Below are 24948 nucleotides of genomic sequence, written 5' to 3'. Positions count from 1 at the left end.
TCCGAAACCAGCTGCAATTGCTGCAAGCCCTTCTCCTGCTCAGCGCACAGGATTGGACTCACTCTGGAGCAAAGCTCACCCCGATGTCAGGGTGCAGCTGAGCCTGGTTCTGCGGGGCTCGCTCTGGCTCCGCTTCTGCAGAGCTTCAGCAGCTCTGGTCCCGACCTGGAGCCTTTCCAGTGTTGATGTCTCACCTGGCCGCTGTGGGTCACAGCTTGGCCTGAGCCCCCAAATCGGAGCACCCCACAGCTCCAGCCCATGGCACCAGTAGAGCACCCAGCATTGATGGTTTGCACAGGGCTGAATGCTTGCAGCAGGGATTGGGGCTCCCAGCCTGTGGCACTGTGGCTGGCCCTGCACCCCTCACCCTCGACAAGAGCAGGAGGCTTTCTGAGCCCAGCTGGAGGGGACTAGTAGCCGCCCACAGCCTTGGTGTTGGAAGGGGCTGAGCTTGGGGGAGTCGTGAACTCTGCGCTGGCAGAGACCCGGGCATCTCTAGGCCACTTCCTTGCCCCAATAGTCCTCAGTCCCAGTGGTCCTAAAAGGGGACCCAGCACCCTGTTAATGTTTACCCCTCAATACCCTGTCCATCCAGTTCTGGGGCACGTTGCAGAAGCAGTTTTCGAAGGTAACAGCACTGAACTGCTCCTTGCCCAAGTCCCTTCTTGTCCTTAAGGAAACATCCCAAAAGGGATACTGCACCACCCCCATCCCACAGAGCCAGGTCTGATCATGCCCCAAGTGCAGGTCATAGCTGTGGAGGATGCTGAGCCCTACACACCCCCAGTGCCTGCCTGGCAGCTGCGTCTCTGCCTGAGCATCCTACGGCAGCATAATCCAAACCCACCCAGTTAGTTGGTAGCTCAGGGAGAGCTTGGACCTTGCTCCTTAAGGTGCATCCTCAGGCCCATTTTGTTTTGTATTAAAAAGCACCCACCCCGTGCCATTAGAAAGAGCAGGACATGTACTCAAGGCATTCAGACAAGGTGGTCTGAAACAACTGGACTAAAAAAACATGAAGAAGCTCACAAAGTTTTCTGAGAATTTTCTTTTTATTGGGACCATTTTTTTCTTTTGAGACAAGGGACAGCAGAACTTCAACAGCTTGCACCCAAGGACCACAACTTCACCATACCTTATTTTTTATTTCCTCAAATAAATCAGAACTGATTACTTACAGTGCATTAACAGTTGTAAATTGGTGACTAGGCATCACCTGTCACATTATTTTACCATTTTTAAATCAAAACAGGAAATATTTTTATTCAACAAGACAGACAGATCAGATCAGTAGACAGAATGAAAAAGTTTATTTCTCCAGCCAGATTGCAACAGGAAAGGGTAATGGCCAAGTCCTCTCAGTGTAGAAGAGCACCAGGCACAAGGTGAAAAGGTTTTTTATACCGTTTATTGTTCGATTGTGCACATCTGGTTTGACGCTGAGCACGCCAACTACCACTAGGATCTTCGTGCATGGAGATGGAGATTAACCCTTTCAAACACCCATGGAGCTTTAACTTACAGACGCAACCAAATTGCACCACAAACAGCCTCAAACGGGCCCCACAACCTACGGCTAAACCAAGCTACAGCCAAGCCACTAACCGAACGGAGCACAAACCTGCATTTCTACACCAACACTGACAATCCAACCCAGAAAACCCTACATGCTACCTTCAGTCACAGCTATTTTGATCAACTCCTGAACTAGCAAAGCCAAACAACCTGCAAAAACCTAGACTGCCACATATCAATACGCATAACTAGTACACCTCAACCTCACTGCCTACAAATCCAGGCCAACCCAATACACACAACTAGCACAACGCCTCAACCTCACTGCCTAATCGGGGCCAACCCAATACACACAACTAGCACAACGCCTCAACTTCACTGCCTACAAATAAGGCCAACCCAAGACCGAGTCCATGGTGCAACTTGAAGCGTGCAGCAGCTTGCTCCTAACTGAGTGTTTGAAAGTGTAGAGATGCACACGACAGTCTCCATCTGTACTTATCTAAGCATACATTAAACATGTGCCTCTCTTTCTCCTGTCCACCCCAACCCACACTTGTTGTTTCTGAGCTTTCTTGTCCTGCTTCTGTTCCTTCTTCTCCAGCTGCTCTTCAGGGACCTGCAATAGTACACAAAACAGAAGTGGAGCTGGCTGGCAATGAACTGCACACAGCACTGAAAATATAAAAGAATGTAGCTCACGGCGCCCATTATACTTGCGAGCTTGACCTTTTAAAACAAGGGGGGTGACACTGGCTTCCTGCTTACAGGGAGGTCCCACTGCTCCAAGGCTCCCTCAGCCACATTTTGGCTCTTACGTGACTGCGAGCTAAGGGCAGGGCGATCACTGTGTCCAGAGTCCCTTTCCTTCGCACCCTTTTCCCTGGCTGACTACCTCCCCACCTCACACCCTGTCCCAGGCTTTGTTCTTGCAGTGCTGGGAACACTTGGTGGTGCAGGGGGAAGTCAATGCAGCCTGAGTGCATATCGAGCGGCTGCAGCTTCTCCCTTTCCAGCCCTACTGTGAAAAGGTTCCTGCAGCCTCCCTGCAATCCCTAGGTAACCCCTCTGCTCAACCGCACAAAGAAGCCTAAGATTTGGAGAAAGCAGGGCAGGAGACCTGTGCCTTGCTTCGAAGCCAACAGACCCAGGACGTCCTGGCACTTCAAGCTTCCCACGGCTCACATACCCCAAGTCTTTACCCAAACTCCCTCACCTTTGTCTCCCGGTGGGCTGGCACTGTTTTCTGTCCTGGTTACACGTTAACTCCTATTTGTCTGTTGTCTTCTCTGCTTCTTCCTCTGGAGGCAAAAAGGACAAGACAGAAATGGGATGTAAGTCAGCGCGATGGAAGATGGGTCTGCAGGCCCCAATTTCTCTCCCTCTTCTACCCTTACCTGGACCTGTGGCCACTGTCCTCTGTCCGCAGAAAGTAAGGAGGGCAGACGTCTGTGGGCTCGGCTGCCAACACCTGGGCCAGCCAGGAGCAGATCGCGACGGGCCAGGACTCTGGACAGAAGTGCTAGGACGGCACCATGAAGGTGACCACAGACACCGGCAACCCTGCTTACAGGGCAGTGCTCCCTGCACAAAGCTGGCTGCGGGGCATGAAGCCCAGAGAAAACTTGTGAAGCCCTGAATGCCAGCTGACGGGTGCCTCAGGCGGTCTCAATCAGGGCTCAAAGCAGCCCTGTGTCTAGGGACACAAAGCGCATGACTTCAGCCTCCCATCACGGCTGCCACAGAGCCCAAAGGGCTAAAGGAGGCCTCCACCCCCAAGATCAGAGGGGCTGGGGGGGCGCAGCCCTGTTTACAGGGTGCTAGAGGAGACCATCTCAAGGTGCCAGGAGCAGCAGAGCAGAGACCTGGACCTGAGTTACAGGAAGGTCACGAAGCCTCAGGGGTCCCAGCGCGCCCAGTATCCTCCACAAGCCTGCAACCTTCCCTGCAGTCTGTGGGGATCATCTGTGGCCAACCTCACCGAGTGGGACGAGACCCGACCCGGAGAAGCAAGGGGGCCTGGACCCTGCTTACAGGCTGCAGGCCGGGGGCGCAGAGGAACGGCTGGCCAAGTGCCAGGACACTCGTCCCCAGGGACTCAAGTGGAGAATACATGGCTCTCTCTCCAGGAAGGCAGGAACTGCAAACGAGCTACCAAGTGCCCAAAGCAACCCAAAAAGAGGGGACCTAAGGCCTGTACCCTGACATACAGGGAGGCCGTGTGCCCAAAAGTATTAGAGAGGGGGCCTAACGCTCCCCGAGACCAAAAGGCCTGGATATCCGTCCCCCTAGGTATGGAGGTGGGAGGAGAAGGCTACAAGGACGCACCTCGCCCCTTTCCCAGCACTGGGAAGAAAATAAAGTACGCTGCAGCGATTTTAACAACAAAAAGGAAATAACAAATGCTTTCACTCCCAGGCGCTCCTCTCTCTCACTCTCCACACACTGACACGGGAAAAAGTGTTCCCAGGCCAGAAAGGAGCTCGATGCTGCAAACTGCTTGACCTCGAGCCTTACGCTGAAAATCCTCCTCCGCTCCCAGGGGGCGACAAGGCAGAGACCGGTGCCCTCGTTACAGGGCCCGGCCCGGCTGGCTAGTCAGGCTGCCCACGGGGGGCAAAAGGGAGAGGCCCACAGCCCTGCTTACAGGGCGGGCCGTCAGGCCTGGCAAAGGACAGGGCTGTCCCCAAAGGCACACTGTGACCTGGACCCTGCTTACAGGGCGGTCCGCAGCTCTGTAGAACCTAGGTGTGCAACAGGATGCACAGGACTCGCACCCTCGTTACAGGGCACGGTCCGTCTGACTAGCCACACTGCCCAAGAGGAGCAAAAGGCAGAGGCCCACAGCCCTGCTTACAAGGTGGGCCGTCAGGCCTGGCAAAGGACAGAGCTGTCCCCAAAGGCACACTGTGACCTGGACCCTGCTTACAGGGTCGTCCACAGCTCTGCTAAAGCCAGCCCTACACCAAAAGACATGGGACTCGCACCCTCGTTACAGGGCACAGTCCTTCTCACTCGCCACACTGCCCACAGGGGGGCAAAAGGCAAAGGCCCTGAGCCCTGTTTACAGGGGGGCCGCCGGGCCAGGCAAAGGACAGGGCTGTCCCCAAAGGCACATAGAGACCTGGACCCTGATTACAGGGTGGTCCACAGCTCTGCACAATTTAGCTCTCCACCAAGAAATGTGGGACTCACACCCTCCTTACAGGGCACGATCCATCTCATTAGGCACACTGCCCACAGAAGGCAAAAGGGAAAGACCCAAGGCCCTGCTTACAGGGGGGCCACAGCCAGACCAAGGACAGAGCTGCCCTCAAAGGCACACACAGACCTGTACCCTGCTTACAGGGCGGTCCAGAGCTCTGCACAATCTAGGCCTGCAACAGGGGCACGGAACTAGCACCCTCGTTACAGGGCACGGTCCGTCTGACTAGTCAGACTGCCCAAAGGGGGCAAAAGGGACAGGCCCACAGCCCTACTTACAGGGAAGGCCATCAGCCAGCCAAAAGACAGAGCTGCCCTCAAAGGCACATTGAGACCTGAACCCTGCTTACAGGGTGGTCCACAGCTCTGCGCAGTCTAGTCCTGCACCAAGAGACATGGGACTCGCACCCTCCTTACAGGGTGGCCCAGCTGTCTGGATGTGGCGTGCCAGGCACAGATGCATGAAAAAGGACAGGTGCCTGGACACAGGGATTGGGAAGGAGGCCACAGGCTTCAACCCAGGCCACGGGAAGGTCATCAAGCTCTGGGGTCTAAAGAGTTGGCTGTCACCCCACGAGACTCGGCTCCGGTCTGCCAGGCCGTCCTGCGGCACAACGCTGCAGACTGCTCCGGATATCTAAGGCCAGTGGAAGGAGGCTACGTCTACCCTGCTTACAGGGGCTCCTCTCTGACTGGCTGGGAACAGCAGTGGACTTTGACTCCCAATTACAGGACATCCAACACTAGGAACATTCAAATTGTCTGTCATTCTTATGCAGTAAGACGCAGCACGCACCCTGCTTACAGGAGGCTGCGCCCCTGGCAGTCATGTCTGGCAGCTGGCCCGGGCCCCGCTTACAGGGCGGCCCCACTGCACAAGACCACCGACTAGATCCACACTTTACAAACGAGGTGGCGGTGACACACGCCTTGCTTACAGGGTTGTCCACTTCCACCCAACTGCCACAGAAGTGCAACAGCATTAAAGGCACAAACTCGTTTCTGCATTACAGAGAGCTCATGCAGTCAAAATTGGGTAATACGTGACTGATACTTAAAGGCAGGGAGATAACTCTGTCCAGAGTCCTTTTCCTTCGCATCCCATTTTCCTGGCTTTTCGCTGTGGTGTGGTGGGCTCGCCCACTGCTTGTCCATCTGGCAGCTGCAAAAAGGAAAAAGAAAAGAAATAAGGACCCACCCCCGACAAAGAAACAGAGATACAGTCTGGGTGTAAGGCATGGGGGGCCAGAGACTGAGACAGGAAGTTGTAACGTCTCTCTTTGGTCCTTCCCTGCCACCCCTGTTGATCTGTCTTCTGTTGGACAGCGGAGCGAGCAGGAACCTCCTTATTAAGCTCCCAAAGACTGGGTCAGCTGGAAATGGAAAGCCACGGGCCACAAGCCTACAGGCCCAACTCGTACCACATCACAAGATATGGCAGCACAAGGCACCTGGAATCCTACTTACAGGATGGTGCCCCCCCCCCCCCCCCGCAAACACCAGCTGCCATGGCGCAAGGCTGACCGAACGCTGGTTGCTCAGAGGGTGCGGTTCAAAGAAACAAGCAACCACACACATGGAAGGCAATGGGCAGAAACTACAACTCCCCTGACAGCAAAGTCAAACCCCTCAGAGGACCAAAAAGAGGTTCAAAACACCTGCATTCAAGTTGGGGACGTAACCAAACCCCAGGAAACAGCAGTGAATGGGGGAAGAAATGACTGCCTGCTTGCGGCTGCCAGACCAAGCCCAAGTGACAGCAAGCTCACAACGCCCAGTGTCCTAAAGAGCTTGCTGCTCGTAAAAACAAAGCGGACACGACATGCCTCTGGTTTACAAGATCCTCAGTGCTCCACCTAAAACTTATCTGTGTATGACAACATCAGGAGCTAAGATGCAAATCCTGCTCATAAGAAGGTGCCAACAAACCAGACTTCCAAGGCCCCCCCCCCCAATCCCAAGGGCTACGGCTTGGCAAAGGGACCAAAAATAAATAAGTAAAAAAAGGGGACACATCAAAACTCCCTTACCTTTGCATGGTTTTCTTCCCTCCTTGTCAGCTGACTCCTGCTTGTGCACCATCTTTACAGCTGCTCCTATCAGGGCCTATAATAAACACAAGCAGACACTGCATTTAACTCGCCATGTTGAAAAACAAGTCTATGGGCTGCAACTGCTCTCCCACTTTAAGCCATACCTGAATCTGCTGCCAATCTGTCCTCTATCCGTAGAGATGGGGGAGGGCAGACGTATGCGGGCTCGGCTGCTGACATCCGGGGCAGCCAGAAGCAGAGTGCGATGGGCCAGGACTCTGGACAGAAGTGCTAGGACGGCACCATGAAGGTGACCACAGACACCGGCAACCCTGCTTACAGGGCGGTGCTCCTTGCACAAAGCTGGCTGCGGGGCATGAAGCCCAGAGAAAACCTGTAAAGCCCTGAATGCCAGCTGACGGGTGCCTCAGGTGGTCTCAATCAGGGCTCAAAGCAGCCCTGTGTCCGGGGACACAAAGGCCATTACTTCAGCCTCCCATCACGGCTGCCACAGAGCCCAAAGGGCTAAAGGAGGCCTCCTCCCCCAAGGTAAGAGGGGCTGGGGGGGCGCAGCCCTGTTTACAGGGTGCGAGAGGAGACCATCTCAATGGTGCCAGGAGCAGCAGAGCAGAGACCTGGACCTGAGTTACAGGAAGGTCACGAAGCCTCAGGGGTCCCAGCGCGCCCAGTATCCTCCAGAAGCCTGCAACCTTCCCTGCAGTCTGTGGGGATCATCTGTGGCCAACCTCACCGAGTGGGACGAGACCCAACCCAGAGAATCAAGGGGGCCTGGACCCTGCTTACAGGCTGCAGGCTGGGGTCGGGGGCGCAGAGGAATGGCTGGCCAAGTGCCAGGGCACTCGTCCCCAGGGACTCAAGTGGAGAATACGTGGCTGTCTCTCCAGGAGGGCAGGAACTGCAATCGAGCTACCAAGTGCCCAAAGCAACCCAAAAACAAGGGACCTAAGGCCTGTACCTTGAAATACAGGGAGACCGTGTGCCCAAAATTATTAGAGGGGGCCTAATGCTCCCCGAGACCAAAAGGCCTGGATATCCGTCCCCCTAGGTATGGAGGTGGGAGGAGAAGGCTACGAAGACGCATCTCGCCCCTTTCCCAGCACTGGGAAGAAAATAAAGTACGCTGCAGCGATTTTAACAACAAAAAGAAAATAACAAACGCTTTCACTCCCAGGCGCTCCTCTCTCTCGCTCTCCACACACTGGCACGGGAAAAAGTGTTCCCAGGCTGGAAAGGAGCTCGATGCTGCAAACTGCTTGACCTCGAGCCTTACACTGAAAATCCTCCTCCGCTCCCAGGGGGCGACAAGGCTGAGACCGGCGCCCTCGTTACAGGGCACGGCCCGCCTGGCTAGTCAGGCTGCCCACGGGGGGCAAAAGGGAGAGGCCCACAGCCCTGCTTACAGGGCGGGCCGTCAGGCCTGGCAAAGGACAGGACTGTCCCCAAAGGCACACTGTGACCTGGACCCTGCTTACAGGGCGGTCCGCAGCTCTGTAGAACCTAGGTGTGCAACAGGATGCACAGGACTCGCACCCTCGTTACAGGGCCCGGCCCCGCTGGCTAGTCAGGCTGCCCACGGGGGGCAAAAGGGAGAGGCCCACAGCCCTGCTTACAGGGTGGGCCGTCAGGCCTGGCAAAGGACAGAGCTGTCCCCAAAGGCACACTGTGACCTGGACCCTGCTTAGAGGGCGGTCCACAGCTCTGCAGGAACTATCTGTGTAACAGGACACAGAGGACTCGCACTCTCGTTACAGGGCACGGTCCGTCTCACTCGCCACGCTGCCCATGGGGGGCAAAAGGGAAAGGCCCACAGCCAGCTAAGACAGAGCTGTCCCCAAAGGCACACTGAGACCGGCACCCTGCTTACAAGGTGGTCCACAGCTCTCCGCAATCTAGCCCTCCAAGAGACGTGAGACTTGCACCCTCATTACAGGGAATGGTCCGTCTTGCTAGCCACACTGCCCATGGTGGGCAACAGGGAAGCCCAGAGCCTTGCTTACAAGGAGGGCTGTCAGGCCTGGCAAAGGACAGAGCTGTCCGCAAAGGCACATTGTGACCTGGACCCTGCTTACAGGGTAGTCCAGAGCTCTGCAGAAGTCAACCCTCCATCAAGAGACATAGCACTCACACCCTCCTTACAGGGCACGGTCCGTCTCGCTAGCCACGCTGCCCTTAGGTGGCAAAAGGCAAAGGCCCAGAGCCCTGGTTACAGGGAAGGCCGCCAGGCCAAAAAACAGAGCTGTTCCCAAAGGCAGAGACCTGGGCCCTGCTTACAGGGCGGTCCACTGTTCTGTGCTATTTAGCCCTCCACCAGGGGCACGAGACTTGCACCCTTGTTACAGGGCGGCCCAGGGGTCTAGACGTGGAGTGTCAGACACAGATGCATTAAAAAGGACAGGTGCCTGGACACAGGGCTTGGAAAGGAGGCCACAGACTTCAACCCAGACCACGGGAAAGTCATCAAGCTCTGGAGTCTAAAGAGTTGGCTGCCACCCCACGAGACTTGGCTCCTGTCTGCAAGGCCGTCCTGCAGCACAACGCTGCAGATTGCTCTGGCTGTCTAAGGCCAGTGGAAGGAGGCTACGTCCACCCTGCTTACAGGAGCTCTCTCCGACTGGCCGGGAATAGCAGTGGACTTTTGACTCCCAATTACAGGATGTCCAACGCTAGACGTTTTTTCTCATGTTAGAAAGCAGCACGCACCCCACTTACAGGTTGCTGTGCAATTGGCAGCCAGGTCTGACAGCTGGCCTCGACTCTGATTACAGGGTGGGGGGGCTGTGCTGTGCAAGACCACTAACCAGATCCACGGCCTTTACAAACATGGTGGTGGGTACACACCTCGATTACAGGGATGTCCACCTTCCACCTGACTGCTGCAAAAGTGCAACAGCATCAAGGGCAGAGACTCCTTTCAGAGTTACAGGGAGCTCGCCCAAAGGCTCACAAAGCCCAAATTTGGCCAAGACATGATTGAGACCTAAAGGCAGGGAAGCCACTCTGTCCAGAGTCCCTTTCCTTCACATCCCATTTCTCTGACTGGCTTTTCTCCTACCTCGCCTCTTCCCCGCTTTCCTCATCCACGTCTCCTTCCAGTTCTTCCGAGGCCTGCAAGAACAGAGACCGAGATAAGCTATAAGCGAACAGAACCAGAGCATACATCTAGTGGCCTGAACTCTTAATACACTTAGTATCCTCTGGAAACTTGCAACCTCTCCCATAGCGCACAGGAAATACCTCTGGCCAACCTCACAAAGTAGCCTCAGACAAGCAGTAAAGGCAGGGTACCTGAACATTGCTCCCAGATTAGGGGCACGGGAAATCCCATCCCAAACGTTCCAAATCCCAGGTGTGCAACTTAGCAATGAAACCCATGGGGTGGACACTCCCCACGCCCAATTTCTCTTACCTTTACCTCCTGTTTGGCTGGTCTGGCCTTCTTCCCTCCTGGTCAGCTCGCTGCTGCTTGCCAGCCGTCCCGTCTGCTTGTCCTTCCTGGGGCGATGCACATCGACCCTCAAAGGGGACCGGTCTCGCGGGATTCAGGGCTGCAGCCTCAGGTGGCCGGTCCAGGCAAGCAATGTCTTCCATTGATCCCTTATCAGCAAGGGATTCAGCATCCTGGATGACCAGCTTGGACGCACTCAGCATGCAGTGGTTACAAGGGAACCACTACAGAAATTAAAGGGGGCAGCGGGCGGGGAAACTTGGATGTGAAGTAACAGAAAAGGAGATGAGAGAAACAGCGCAGCGGGGAAGGATAAACTTGGAGGTGAAAGGCACCAAGCACCAAGAAGATGCCTGGCAGATCAATTTTATTTGTCCATTAAATAGCAGGCCAGGTCACACCTGCTTTTGTGTTGTCTTCTCTGCTGGTTTTCTTTGGTGGCACCCCATGTGCTCGTGCTTCCCTATGGGATGGCCTTGAAAGGGCACAAGCCCCCTCAAGTGACCACCAGTGCTTGACCGCCCACAGAGCTAGGCAGCACCACACCGTAGCTCGGGCTTGGGGGTGTGAAAGACTGTCAGTGCTTGACCCGTTTGCGAGCAGGGCAGCACCACACCGCAGCTCGGCAAGATGACCCCGAGAGCAGACAGTGGCGACCTCCAGGCCCTCGCCCACTGCAGCCCCAAGTGACGCCTTAAGGAGGGGCCGCGGGCCAAGCCCGACAGACCTGGCCCGCTGCCCCCCCCCAAAGGCCGTAAGTGAGAACTACAGGGGTTCAGACCTGACCCACTGCCAACCCAAACGGTACCTTAAGCAAGGACAGCGGCGGCCTACGGACCTTGCCGCTGCCCCCACAAATGACACCTCAAGGGAGGACTGTGGGGGCCCTCCGGCCCTCCCCACTGCTGGCCCAAACGATGCCTTAAGAGAGGACTGCGGGCAGAGACAAACCAACCCTGCCTGCCGCCCCCCCAAATGACTCCTTAAGGGGGCAGTGGAGCTGGCTACGGACCTGAGCCTCTGCCCCCCTGAATGACACCTTAAGGGAAAGCTGCAGCCGAGGCCCGGGGACCTCGCCCACTGCCCCCAAATGGTGCATTAAAGGAAGGAATGGAAGCATGCAAGCCCGACCGCTGCCCACCCCGCGGGTCACCGGTGCTTGACAGGAGCTACAAGCCACGCAGCACCCACGTGGCTCGGGACGTCACTCCCCACAGCCTTTCACAGCCCCGGGCCTGCAGAGGGGCCGTAGGTCCCCAGCTGCAGCCCATTCGCTACCCCCCCCTCCCCCACGCTCCAGCACAGAGGGTGCAGGAAGCTCCGCGGATCGGCCTCACCTGCTGGGGTGCCGCCTTCTTCAGGGATTACCGCTTCCCCCCCCCGCTGGCCAGCTCTTCTCCGCTCGTGCCGCGGTGAGGCAGGCGCCGCTGCCGCTTCAGGGCGCTTCTGGGGTTACCGCTCCCCCCCGCTGGCCAGCTCTACCAGCTCTTCTCAGCCCTCCTCGTGCCGCGGTGAGGCAGGCGCCGCTGCCGCTTCAGGGCGCTTCTGGGGTTACGGCTCCCCCCCACTGGCCAGCTCTACCAGCTCTTCTGTGCCCTCCGCCGCCGTCCGTCACCGAGTCCGCCCGTGTGCGCGGCACGCGGACTTTTATTCTTTCTGGAGGCCCCGCCCCTCGACAGGGGACCAATAGGAAACATCAGGGGGGTCAGTCTCCCCCTCAGCTCTACTTTGTCACCTTGTCGCTAGGGCACGTGGGGGGGAAATTTCCTCCTGCCGGCTCCTGATTGGCGGGGAGGGAAACTCCCCAGCCAATCAGGCCACGCCGTTCCGCTCCAGCTCACGGGGCCGCGGCATGCCTGCCACGTGAGCGGGCGGTCTGTCTGGCTGTGCGCGGCGTCACGTGGTGTCTGGCTTTGAACGCTGGCTGCGGCGCGAAGCGGGCTTTGCTGGGGTTTGCCGTGCTTCCTGCCGGCCGGGTCGCGGCGTGAGGCGTGCAGCGCCCGGAAGGCTTTTTTTTTTTGGTTCTGTTTTGTTGGGAGGTTTTTTTTGTGGGGGGTGCAGGGGTTATGCTCTGTGTGACCGCGCAGCAAACCTATGCTACCGGTCTTGAGGCGTGTTAAACATGCATGGAGACACACACATCAGCTGTAACTACATCGCTCCCCCACTGCGTGCGGGGACGGCCGCGCTGATCTAGAGCGTGTTGTGCACGCGCGCGCACACTCATTCCCACACACCACCGCCGGTTCCAGTTTCCCGCCATTTCCACCCCGCTCCTCTCCACAGCGCGCCTGTGCAGAAGAGCCCCGCGGTTTCTTCCCGCTCCGCGGGTTCTCATTTCTTTTTTTTCCCGCTTTCTTTTTATTTTTAAACAAGGTGTGTGTGTGGGGGGGGGGAGGGGGGATTCAGTGCAAATGTTGCGAGCGAGGGGAGCCCCCCCCCGGCCCGGCCCGGCCCCGCTGCAGCATCCCTGCCCTGCCCTGCCCGCACTATGGGACCGCGAAGGATCGCAGGCGGACCAATCGGCGCACAGAACGGCATCCCTCCCAGCCAATCGCCGCACGTCTTCAGGCGGCCGAGGCTCCGCGCTTGCACGGACCTCCTGAGGGGACCCGGGCTGGGCTCCGGCTCCGCGCCCCTCACGCAGGCACCTGCGGGGCTGAGACTGGCGGGAAAGTGCAAGCACAGCGCGGGGACACTGCACACAGGGACCAGGGCTCTGGGACACAGCTGGCTCCCACTTCCCTCCCTCCCCTTCCCTTTCTTTAATAATGAAGGGAACTTCACTTGTTGCTGGAAGCTGGCTCCTCCACTGAACCCACCAACGCTGCAGGACACAGCCCCCCCCCCCTCCCCTCCCCTCCCCCCCAAAAAGTTGGTATGGAGCACTAATAACCCTTTCAAGCTGGCGGAGGTTTCCAGCTCCACTTTATTGAAAAGCAAAAGGTAATTTTTGAATAAAGTGGCTCGCCCGAGAGCATTTCCCAAGTGTGATGCAGAGCAGACAAGGATTCGAGCTGGTGTCAGTACTGAGCAATGCTCCTCATTGTGCTGGTTTAGGGCCCCGCTTGCGTGCAACCACGTGGAGCAAGGCTCCAAAGTCTGCAAAGGTGTTTGGGGAATGTTCCTGAATCTCCTTGATGGACCTGATGTCAAACCCAGTGTCTTTAATGGCTTCTTCCACTGACTCCTGGTCCAGGTCCAGGCAGGAGAAGCTGCGCTGGTCAACCACGTAGCAGGTTTCTTTCAACACGGTCACCATTACCAGGTGTCCCCTGGCTTTAGCAGGGAGCTGATGTTCTTCAGGGCAGCACAAAAGGTGCCCAGGTCTTTGCAGGCAGCTTCCAAGCACAGCGTGGGGAGCAGGCACTCGGCCGCAGGCAGCGTCCCGGGGGCCAGAGGGCTGGGCTTCCTCACATCGCACTTCAGAGCCTGCTTCACTTTCTTCCTCAGTTTCTCTTCCTTCTCAGCCCACTTTTCCCTGACAAGAAATATTGAGTGCATGAAACCTCTCAGTCAGCTGCCTGCCTAGAGGCTTGAAACTGAAAAGCAGTTCCTTGCAGAGGGGATGCTCGCCCCCGCTCCATTATACACAACAAGGCTGTAGACCTTACTGCCACAAGAAGCCATTGAGGCCATGGCCAGGCACCTGCACTGGTTCCCAGACAGCCCCTAACTCTGAGATCAGGGTCCCCAGAGGGAGACTCAGGGTGCATCTGCACTGCAAACTGGAGGAGCAAGGGCATCCTGTGCAGACACCCCCAATGCTGCTTCCGGGGAGCTCAGATGCCAGCATGCGAAGCATTTAGCTCTGGAAACCCCAGGACCAGAGAGACTAGATTAAAGCTATGTGAGTTGGTCAGCACCCGCTGTATCACATCAGGAGAAACTGCTAGAGTTGCTGCATGTAGCTACAGCTGCAGCTGTTTTCCCACCTACCATTTGCATTGCCTTATTCACATCAGGGCCCTTTGCAAAGGGGCAGAGATAAAGGTCCTGTTCGGAGGCCCTCTCCTTCAGGGACAGAGGCTGGTGAGAGCTGAGCTAGAACGAAGGGCCCACGAGCCCTCTGCTGGAATTGTACAGAAACTCACCCGGAAAGGTTGTGTTGTCTGCAAAAATATCTAGTGTGCGGTTGTCTAGGGTTTTCAGAGACTGTCAGGGGCTGCAAGGGACCTGGTAGATCGTCAGGTTCAGCCCCCCGCACTAGGCAGGAAAAGACAACTGGGGTCAAGTGACCCCAGCGAGGTGACCGTCCAGTCTCCTCTAGAAGACGTCGAGGGTAGGTGCCCGCACCACCCCTGGGGGGAGTTTATTCCACAGTCTGGACACCCTGACTCTGGAGTTTCCCTGGACATGCACCTGACGCGGCTTTCAGGAGTTTGTCCCCATTGCTCCTGGTCTTCCCCGGGGGTGCCCTGGTGAACAACTGTTCACAGAGCCCTTGATGTACTCCCCGATGTAGCAGTAAGCTGCTACCAAGTCCCCCCTCAGCCTGCTCTTCTGTAGGCTGAAAAGGCCCAAGTCCCTCGGCCGCTCCTCGTATGGCTTGTCTTGCAAGTCCCAGATCATACGGGTGGCTCTCCTCTGGGCCCTCTCAAGTTTTTCCATGTCCTTGTTGAAGTGCGGCGCCCAGAGCTGGATGCAGCTCTCCAGCTGCGGTCTCACCAGTGCGGAGGACAGCGGGAATATCACTGCCTTAGTTTTGCTTGAGATGCTGCGGTTGCTGCATGCCAGCGTGGCGTTTGCCCTGCGGGCCACAGCATCGCATTGCCAGCTCATGTTCGTGCGATGGTCGAGCACTACCCCTAGGTCCCTTTTGGCTGTGGTGCAAGTCTAATTGTTGCCACCGAGCCTGAGGTCTGCTGGGGATTGTTTGCCCCCAGGTGCAGCACCTGACACTTCTGAGAGTTGAACTTCATCTGGTTCTGGTCCACCCACCTCTCCAGCCTGGCCAGGTCCACCTGTACCTGCAACCTATCCTTTGGCGTGACCACGTTGCCCCATGACTTGGTGTCGTCCGCAAACTGGGCCAGCGAGCTTTTCACCCCCACATCCAAATCATTGATAAAGATGTTGAAAAGCACCGGTCCAAGCACGGACCCCTGAGGGACACCACTGCCCGCGTTGCGCCAGGACGACACACATCCATTCATGGGAGCTCTCTGGGCCCGACCCTGGAGCCAGTTTTCCACCCACTGAACTGTCGAGCAGTTAAGCCCACAATCTTCCAGTTTTCCCACAAGGATACCATGGGATACTAGATCAAAAGTCTTTTGGAAGTCGAGGTATATAACATCGACCTTGTCTCCCGTGTCCAGGTGCGAGAGACCTGGTCATAGAAGGAGATGAGATTGGTAAGACAAGACCTGCCTGCGACGAAGCCGTGCTGGCTGTCGTTCAGGATCTTACCCTCCACGAGCGTGTCGCACATAGATTCTCTAATGAGTTTTTCCAGGATTTTCCCTGGGATGGAGGTGAGGCTGATTGGCCTATAGTTGCCCAGGTCCTCCCTCCTCCCGTTTTTGAAGATGAGCACAATGTTGGCCCTCTTCCAATCCTCAGGGATCTCCCTTGTGTGCCACGATTTCTGAAAGATCTTTGCCAGGGGTTCCGCAATGATCTCCGCTGGCTCCTACAGCACTTGCGGGTGGAGTCCATCTGGTCCTGCTGATTTATACATGGCTAGCTTTTCTGGTTGGTTTTGCACCCGCTCAGCACCCACAGTGGGAAGGCTATCAATCCCACCATGCCCCTGTGAGCTGTATCTCGCTTGTCCTTCCCCTTGGTCCGGTGAAACACCGATGCAAAGTGGGCATTCAGGAGTTCAGCTGTTCCCTGAGTGCCTGTTACCAGCTGCCCCGAGGTGTTCAGCAGGGTCCCCATGCTAACATTTGTTTTCCTTTTGCTCCCTACATAACTAAAGGACTTCTTATTGTCCTGGACAACCTTGGCTAACTTAAGCTCCATCACTGCCTTAGCAAATTAAATAGTTTTAATTTCCTATTAACACCTTTAGCCTACTGATTCTCCAAAAATCCTCATTCCCTCCAAAAAAAAAAGGAAGGAAAGGCCCCTTCCCTTGAAGGGTGTGTCAGCAGCCAAGCCTCCTACCTCTGTCCCTCCAGCTTGCACACGTATTTCACCACCAGGGTCCAGTCAAATGCTCCCGGCCCCTTCTTCAGCCACTTCTCCAGCTCCTGGCGGTTCCGGTCTGCATAGTCCGAAACAATGATCTTGTTAAACTTCTCGCAGGCAGAAAGGAGCTGGTAAATGGTGGGGCCGCTGCCAATATCTATCAGGATGTCACCCTTCACATCACCTGTGTTGGAACAGCGGGGAGCAGTGTTACCTGGCACTGGAAAGGCAATCGCTGCTGTCCCAGGGTTGGGCTGGCTGGGAATGACCTTGTTTCCACACTGCCTCACGTGGCTGGTGCGCTGGATGGGTGCTGCTCCAGCAGTGACCCGATGCCAGCCTTTGCACAGACAGGAGCTTTTCAGGTCTCGGCAAGGATGCAGGGCTTTGATTTCCATGTACCACAGAGGCCTTGAAGGATTTGGGATGTTTCAGTGAACGCCCCCGGGGTGTTTCAGGCATGCTCAGCAGGAATAAGGAGTCTGTCCCATCTATTCTGACTGTACAGACCTGGGGTCAGGACAATCGCTTCCTGGGTTTTTGCACAGCACCCACTGCTCTGGGCCCCTGGTCTCAGGGCAGGCCTCTAACGACAGTTGGGTTAGTCTTTACCTATCCTAAAGCAGTTCAGCACGGGACTTTGTCCAGACTGATGCAGAACAGGCTTTACCTACTTAGCTGCCTGCTGTATTTTTCGGCTTAGGAAGGGAAAAAGCAAGGAAAATCGTTTAGGAACAGGATGCAGAGGGTACTTGTACCTTCCTGTGGGGTGGTGGGGCGGGGGGGGGGGGGGGGGGGTTAAAGGTTTAATTGCTGGTGCCAGCACCACCTGCTAGTCCATCCCCACCTCTCTTGAATGGAGACTGCCTCCCATGTGGACATGGGTGAAGCCCAGTAAATAGCCAGTATGCTGGCAACGTAGTGACATGTGATGTTAACAAACTTTGAGATACTGCCCATGGCTGCAGAGAGGAGCCGGTAGTGCGATGCACAGTGACCTGTCCTGGCCCCACAGCTGTTGCAACCAAGATTGTGGGGGCGGTGTTTCCAGGCCCCTAGACATGCCTTGGCATTTCCCAAGTGTGTCTACATAAGACACTTATTGCACATTAGCCTAATAACACTGTGCAGTAGCTTGTCATGGCAAAAAACGTGCTATTAGTCTACTGCACAGTCTTATTCGGATAATGTGCAGTTAGCATCACTAAATAACTGTGCCCATGCTACTGCACTGTAACTTTAGTGCATTTAGTTAGTACTTTATTAAGGAAGAACTAAAATAAATGCACAATATCTAAGGTGCATTAATGAACATGAACCCACTACAGGTCTTCCTACCTTATCCAGCCTTGAATTCCCCATTAGAGATAGTACCTGTGTTAGCTCAGAGAACAAGGAAATGAGCCTTCTTAGGACTTGGAAATTATTCATTAAGCACACTGCCATGTACTTCTTCATCAGGAACTTTGCGCTTTTGGAAATCTTCTTTTCCTCCACCATCATGCCCACGTTCCTCTACAGTCTCCTGAAGAGTTCAAAAGCAATTCCCTTTGCCAGCTGTTTGCTTCAGAATTTTTTCTTTTTCTTTCTGGGCACTTGTGTGTTTTTCCATGTGGCTATGATGTCCTTTGACCACTACTTGGCCATCTGCTACCCCCTGCAATATGCCACCATCATGAACAGCAGAGCCTGTCTCCTACTGGTGCTGGGCTGCTGGGTAGTGAGTTTGGTCATGATGTTTCCTCCAGGTGTTATTTTTGCCCAGTTGCCATTTTGTGGCCCCAATGTTATAAATCATTTCTATTGTGATGCTCCCCCACTGCTCAAACTTGTCTGTGCACACACAAGAAATATGGAATTAATGTGCATCATTACCGCTGTCATTACCCTACTCAGTACCTTAACAGTTACCATTGTTTCCTATAGTCGTATCATTTCTACCATTCTGCATATGCCCTCTTCCACCAGCAGGAAAAGAGCCTTTTCCACCTGCTCTGCTCACCTCATGGTGGTTGCCATTTTGTATGGCACCTCCATCTTCAGGTACATTCGACCAACTCAGCAGGGTGGCCAGAAGTATGACAAAATCACTTCACTTTTTTATACGGTAGTGACCCAAGTCTTTAATCCCTATATCTACTCACTGAGGAACAAGCAGGTGAAAGAGGCCCTGAAAGATGCCTGGAATAGGAAGTTTTCTAAAATGCAGCTTTCATAAGGTAGGAGCATTCAACACTGCAGGATTGAAGTCCAACTAAACTGTCACTGACATCATGGAAAATGTTACATTCAATGAATATGGGACTTGAGTTATCTTCTTTATTGGGAGGAATTGGAATCTGTCTATCCAGTTTTATATAGTCATAGACATTATGGAGAGAAAACCATGAAACGGTTCATTCTGAGTTCTGGTATAATATAGGCCATCTAGTATGCCCCAGTTACTGCAGCATTGTGCCAAAATATTTTTGCCTTGTGAAAGGCCTTCTCCCATAAATGCATCTAATTTTCATGCAAGAGCATCAAGAGATAGAGAATATATCAAGCCCCTGTTTTTTATGATCCATCATGTAGTCACTGTTATGTGACTATCACAACATGAAGCATAGGTTGCTTTCATTTCCTCCATGGTCTCTCAGCTTTTCAGAGGGGTTATATGATCACACGCAGCCTTTTTTTGCTCTTGGTACTCTACTACCAGCATCTGAGCTAGCAGTTCGAAAGCCTTTTTGGGTTTGGCTTTACTACGCCAGTCACTGGTAAAAGTTCCCAGTATTGGAGGGAAAGTGGTATTTTGAATACCATTCTGATTTTAGTATTTTGGAGTATAATTCTTCTACGTTTTGTTGCACAGTCCAGACCTACGTCTTCTCTTCTCTGGCCCTGCTTCCCTTCTTTTTTTTTTAACTTTATATGGCCCTTTACATCAGGGAGGATGGCAACATGGGCACGGGTGGGGAATAAAGAAAAGGGTCCCTGATTCCAGGGCCCATTGCAATGGTTATAGACATTAGCAAGAAGGAACTTTGGGTTCTTGCCCCTGCTATCGAAGGTTTTTACGCAGTGGGAGCATCTACACATTGTCCTGTCGCAATGCTGTTACTTCACCATGCTTTAGTCCTTCCTTTTGGATGATATAGGGTAACGTGTAGACATGCCTAGTGATTCTTTCATGCAAAACGCTCAAGAATCCCAAGATACAACATGAGTGGATTCTTCTTGTCTTCCCCCATTTGACTTCTCACTGGGAGGTGCACAGAGTGGCTCTGTTTCATCACAGGCTAAAACAGAATCCTGTGCAGTGCATAAGAGTCCAAAAATCCAGTTATGTGGCTGAGTATGTGCCTTGGAGGTATGTACAGTGATCCTCCCCCATGCAACATCAAAAAGGGGAAGTGTAATACAGACAGTCCCCAAACAAGAAGCCTAGGAAAGGGTGGGCTTAGGTCCATTGGAATCCATGAGGAAAAGGAACCCGGCCTTCCAGGAGTGTTCCTAGGAGCCCAGAACTGGAGACAGTGCTGGGACAATATTCAGGATATGGAGGGTTTTGAAGCTTATTGGCCAAGATGCAAACACTACAGTCTGGCAAGTGTCCTTCAAGGGGAACTTGAGTAGAACTGGGTCATCTCTAGGGAGGCAGAGACTGAACCTGACTTGGCCACAGGGTGTTTAGTTCACTCTCACTGGAAGGGGAAAGTTTGGGTTTCTATCCCTTCCTTTAGGGTGGAAGGGTTTCCGGTTCTCTATCATTTCCTCATTTCCTGCCTCTTAATGCCACTCTTATCTATGTGTGTACATTAGTTTATAGTCATATGTTCATCATAATTCTGCATGGTTAAGTATCCCTACAGTTATAGGGCTTTCCTTCGGCTAATGCTAAGCTGTATCTGCATGAACTGCACTTACAATTATGCCGATCTCTACCTTATTAGAAATTTACTACATCTACTTTTAGAATTGCCCTCTTGAGACCCTTAAGCCAAGTATGGGGTCCAGAAGTTTTAATTACCAGAAGACAAAAACGGACAACTAAAGGTTTGAAGTCTGGTTTCAGTGAATTTTTTTAAACGCAATACATGGAAAGGATGTATAAGCTGTCAGAGAAAAAACAGAAGTTCTGACACAAAATAAAATAAAAGAAATGATAAAAAGGATGATAAAAGTTAACACTCAAAAATGGTCATGATACCTTTTTTTTTTTCAAAAGTCTGCCTAGCTTCAGATTTTAAGAGTGGAACATAAGACCTGTTATTCACTGGACCAGACTACTGCTTGGTCATCTAGCTTAGTGTTGTCTCACACAGTGACTGAGTGGGGATGCTGGGGGGCAGGTGAACAGGACACATGCAGAATTTTCCATGCCCTCTTCCTCTCCCAGTGCCATTTCCCACAATTCAGTGGTATATAAGGCAGTGCTGATTCAGGGGCTGCACCCCCATGCCCTATGCTCAAACCCTACTGATGCACCTTTCCTCCAAAAATGGTGGCAATCATAATGAAGTTGTAGTTTTTACACAGTTCTTCTGGCTCAGGGCAACAAACAGTCCAAGGAGAGAGACAGGAATAAATCTCAGCTCATCTGGGTTGCTTTCCATTGAATTATCCAATTGGCCTTGCTTGAGGAGGAAAGTTTTGGCAAGAGATTTTTGAACTCAAGTGGCCAAAAAATGAGTCCTGTCTTCCTGTGGGGGAAAAGTCAAAAGGGTCCATTTTTTTTTGTTTAGAAAGTCTTCTGAACACTGTGTTGCCTGGTTTTTCTCCAGGGACAGAGACAATGTGAGGGAGGCACTTGTATATCACAAGTCTTATAAACAGGACCCTAAGCAAGGAGGAGTTATTTGCTGAAAGGAACCACATAATTTTTCTGCATCCTGTATGGAGGCATCAATCGCCCATCTAAATGAAAGCGTCGGAGTCCTGTAGCTGCTGTGGAAGAGGGTCTACATTCTGTCTAGTTTTACCTGCATTGCTACAGTTTTCATCCTAACAGGGTCTGACTTAGGCATAGGGCTTGAGTCTGTGGTGGGAGACTAAAATGCTGCTGACCTACAAACTGCATAATATAACAAAAATTTGGGGATTAGATATGAGTAGTCCAGTCGGCGTTCTGGGACTGAGAATAATACACCAACATCACCTGTGCTGCAACAAGTTCTGATTCTTGGTAATGAACTACAGGCAAATATATTTTGTTGATAATGAAAATGGAGAGGAAGCAGAAAAGAAGAGTGAAAAAGTGATGAGAAGCAGATGTCAGGGAAAATACACCAATTCCATTGCATATTAGTGCCGAGATTTCAGAATAAATTTGAGATCGAAAAATAGCATAGGTCTGCAGATACTGAGAGATTGATGAGCTTTGCTTTCAGCTTAGACAGACACGTGCTGCTGGACTGCAAGAATGAATGGATAAAAGGGAGGGGGAAGGTCTTTTCAGGGATTTTGGAGCAGAAACCATGTCAGCTGTCTGCACTTTTAAACCAGTAGTAATCCCACAACAATGACAGAAAACCCACCCTAATGGTAGCTCTTTCCCAATATGGGTTGCTGTTAGGCTGAATGGACTTGCTTGTGGTATGGAGTCAAAGCAAAGACAAGGTTGGAGCTTGATAACATCCACAGAAAAGCAGCAGACCAGATGTGAATGTAGGACCCGACTAGAAGCACATCCTTCTTTCTGATACAAAACACAGACGGTTGTCCTGACAAATGTTTGCGTCCCCCACTGACCACATCTCCACATCTGTAAGTACCACCTTATATACTTGGTTATTATCACCAGTGATTTGAAACTAGAGCTGGAAACCATAGTAACATCCCTATTGACTTGGAGTTGCTTTATCTTAGGTGAGAAAAAGACATGAGCTCATAATTCTGCATATGTAAAGCCTACCTGTACAAAATATGCCTCAATTCAGTCCACAAAAAGTCTTGTGCACTGAAGAACAATATATAGGGCAAAATGTGTGCAGGGAAAACAAATCTTGCCAATGTGTAAGCATTTCGGGGTAAGAGATCGGTCATTGTTACAGGCTAATGATGCAGGCAACAATTACATTGTGCCTGGTTTGGAGATCGGGTGCAGAAGAAGAGAGCAAAAATAGGTGTGGAAACAAACTGGCAGCTGCAATCCAAACTTCCCCAGTTCTGTTCTGGGGCTCATAAAAAATGAAAATAAAATCTGTGAGAGCACAAATTCCTCCCTCTTTCTGCTTCCTGTCTCTTACTCTGTCTGGCAAATTATTCCCTTTGCATGATCCAAATCCATCTTGTTCTCCAAGGAAAGAAAACAAAGGTTCCCAAATGTGTTTGTTCAACACACATTTCACGTTGAAATTTACTGTTATCACCCTCATGCTTTTTGATTAGATACTGCATTTGATTAGCAAGTTCATCACGGGGGCACAGAAGGCAATTGGTGAGTATTTATTCACCAAAGCACCCCGGGGCTTACAAGAAATAATGGCCACAAGCTAGCAGAGAGCAGATTTAGACTGGACATTAGGAAGAACTTCTTTACAGTTCTAGTGACCAAGGTCTGGAACAGGCTCCTAAGGGAGGTGGTGCTCTCCCCTACCCTGGGGGTCTTCAAGAGGAGGTTGGATATGCATCTAGCTGGGGTCATCTAGACCCAGCACTCTTTCCTGCCTATGCAGGGGGTCGGACTCGATGATCTATTGAGGTCCCTTCCCACCCTAACATCTATGAATCTATGATTCACTTTTAAACAGAATGAAAGTATTTGTGTAGTTGTCTCAACTGACAGTGAGAACTAGGAAGATGATTTAGACAATGTAATTATTCAGGGCTGTTAGATAAATTGCCTAGGAATAGGGTGAAATGTAATAGAACAAGTGGAGCATAGAAGAAAAAGGTGATGTCCAACACTATATGCTGGTTTACAGTTTGAAATCACCCCTTCAGTTGTAGAAATAGGAAAACTGAAGCATCAAAGTTTGAGGACATATTTCTTCCTTTGGCTTTTGCTCCCTTCATCTGCACAAACTGCAACTCCCTCCAATGATACATCAATTATCTATCTGTCCTCATCCATGCCTGTGGTTCCAGTGGTATGTTTTACCATACCCATAGTAGATGCATATACAAAACTTCATCCAGGATGTGGAGTCCAATTATTATAACACTCAGTATTCAAACACTATCTGCTTATATCTTGTTTTCACAATGCAGCTATGCTGTCAGACTGGTTTCAGTTGTGTTTTTTGTCTGAAGGCAAGCCAGAAGCAATGAACCATACGACAGTAACGGAGTTCATCCTCTTGGGTTTGACCAGCGACCGCCATTTAGAGATCCTTCTTTTTGTAGTTCTCCTCATCGTCTTCCTGCTGATCTTACTGGGAAACCTCACTGTCATCACGATCACTCTGGTTGACCGTCAGCTTCAAACCCCGATGTACTTCTTCCTCCGGAGTTTCTCCCTTCTGGAGGTCTGCTTCACCTCTACCTCCATGCCAAGGACCCTTTACAGCCTCCTAATGTCGAGAAAAGCTATTTCCTTCCATGGCTGCCTCACTCAATTATTGTCGTTCTTCTATTTAGGGTCTTCTATATATTTCCATCTGGCTCTGATGTCTCTTGACCGTTACGTGGCCATCTTCCACCCACTTCATTATGCCACCATCATGAACAGCAGGCGCTGTGTTCAGCTGGTGCTGTGCTGTTGGGTGGTGGGTTTCTTCATCCTCATTCCCCCCACAGTCATGATTGTCTTGTTGCCGTTCTGTGGGCCCAACCTCATAAACCACTTCTACTGTGACATGGCCCCATTGCTCCAGCTCTCCTGCGCAGACACACACCTCATTGAACTCGTGATGTTTTTTGCAGCTATCATTATTGTACTTGGAACTTTATCAGTGTCTGTTGTTTCCTATGGCCGCATCATTGCCACCATCGTGCGCATCCCTTCTTCATCGAGCCGGAAGAAAGCTTTCTCCACCTGCTCTGCTCACCTCATAGTGGTTGTCATATTTTACAGCGGCTCCATCATCAGATATGTCCGGCCCTCTCAGCGGGGTGGGAGAGATTTTGACAAATATATTTCTTTCCTCTATTCAGTGGTGACCCAGCTGTTCAACCCCTACATCTATGCTCTCAGGAATAAGCAAGTCAGAGAGGCCCTCAGGGGTAAGGTATTTTCTAAATGGTCTAAGGCTATTGTAAAAACCAAGGCGTGAATACTCTGGACATAGATCTTCACTGAATTCCTCCCACTTGTACCTTGCTGAAATGTGAGACATTGTTGTAAAGGACTACATTTCAACAGACCTATATTTTAAATTTTACCTAGGCAGAAGGCACCAGTCGAAATCTTGGTGTTACCATCTCTGTAATACAAGATATAGAAATGTGGTCAGTTATCACTTTCGCCTCCCAAATTATTCATGTATGATTAAACCATGCCTTCCCAAAAGGAATCTGGGACCACTGAGAATTTCACCACCGACTGTAATAGGGTCAAGCTTTCAACATCCATTATTCAGTTCCCATTCACATTCCTCCAAAGGTGCATTCATAACTGGCTTGCAGAGCTTTGCCAATCATCCTTGACCTGTTCAGAAAGTTTTCCTT

The 24948-nt window shown here is 52.3% G+C and overlaps 1 long non-coding RNA gene and 1 pseudogene across 3 annotated transcripts; both read right to left on the bottom strand.

The window, feature by feature from the left end:
- Window positions 1-1287: 1287 nt before the first annotated feature.
- On the bottom strand, window positions 1288-11848 carry LOC132251324 (uncharacterized). 3 transcript variants are annotated; one of them, XR_009463306.1, is made up of 6 exons: window positions 10180-11848; window positions 6917-9878; window positions 6750-6825; window positions 2913-5881; window positions 2732-2816; window positions 1288-2134 (listed from the first exon to the last, which is right to left on the bottom strand). It is a non-coding gene; the product is annotated as an uncharacterized LOC132251324 (long non-coding RNA). The 3 variants fall into 3 exon arrangements; XR_009463308.1 differs by having other exon boundaries at window positions 9826-9878; XR_009463307.1 differs by having other exon boundaries at window positions 10186-11848.
- Window positions 11849-13214: 1366 nt separating this feature from the next.
- Window positions 13215-17859, bottom strand: LOC132251511 (nicotinamide N-methyltransferase-like; annotated as a pseudogene).
- Between the last annotated feature and the right edge of the window lie 7089 nt (window positions 17860-24948).

The sequence above is a fragment of the Alligator mississippiensis genome, chromosome 7 (assembly GCF_030867095.1).
Source record: "Alligator mississippiensis isolate rAllMis1 chromosome 7, rAllMis1, whole genome shotgun sequence".
Taxonomy (NCBI): Eukaryota; Metazoa; Chordata; order Crocodylia; family Alligatoridae; genus Alligator; species Alligator mississippiensis.
The sequence above is the reverse complement of the archived record's forward strand: the minus strand, read 5'-3'. Positions and strand labels throughout refer to the sequence as shown.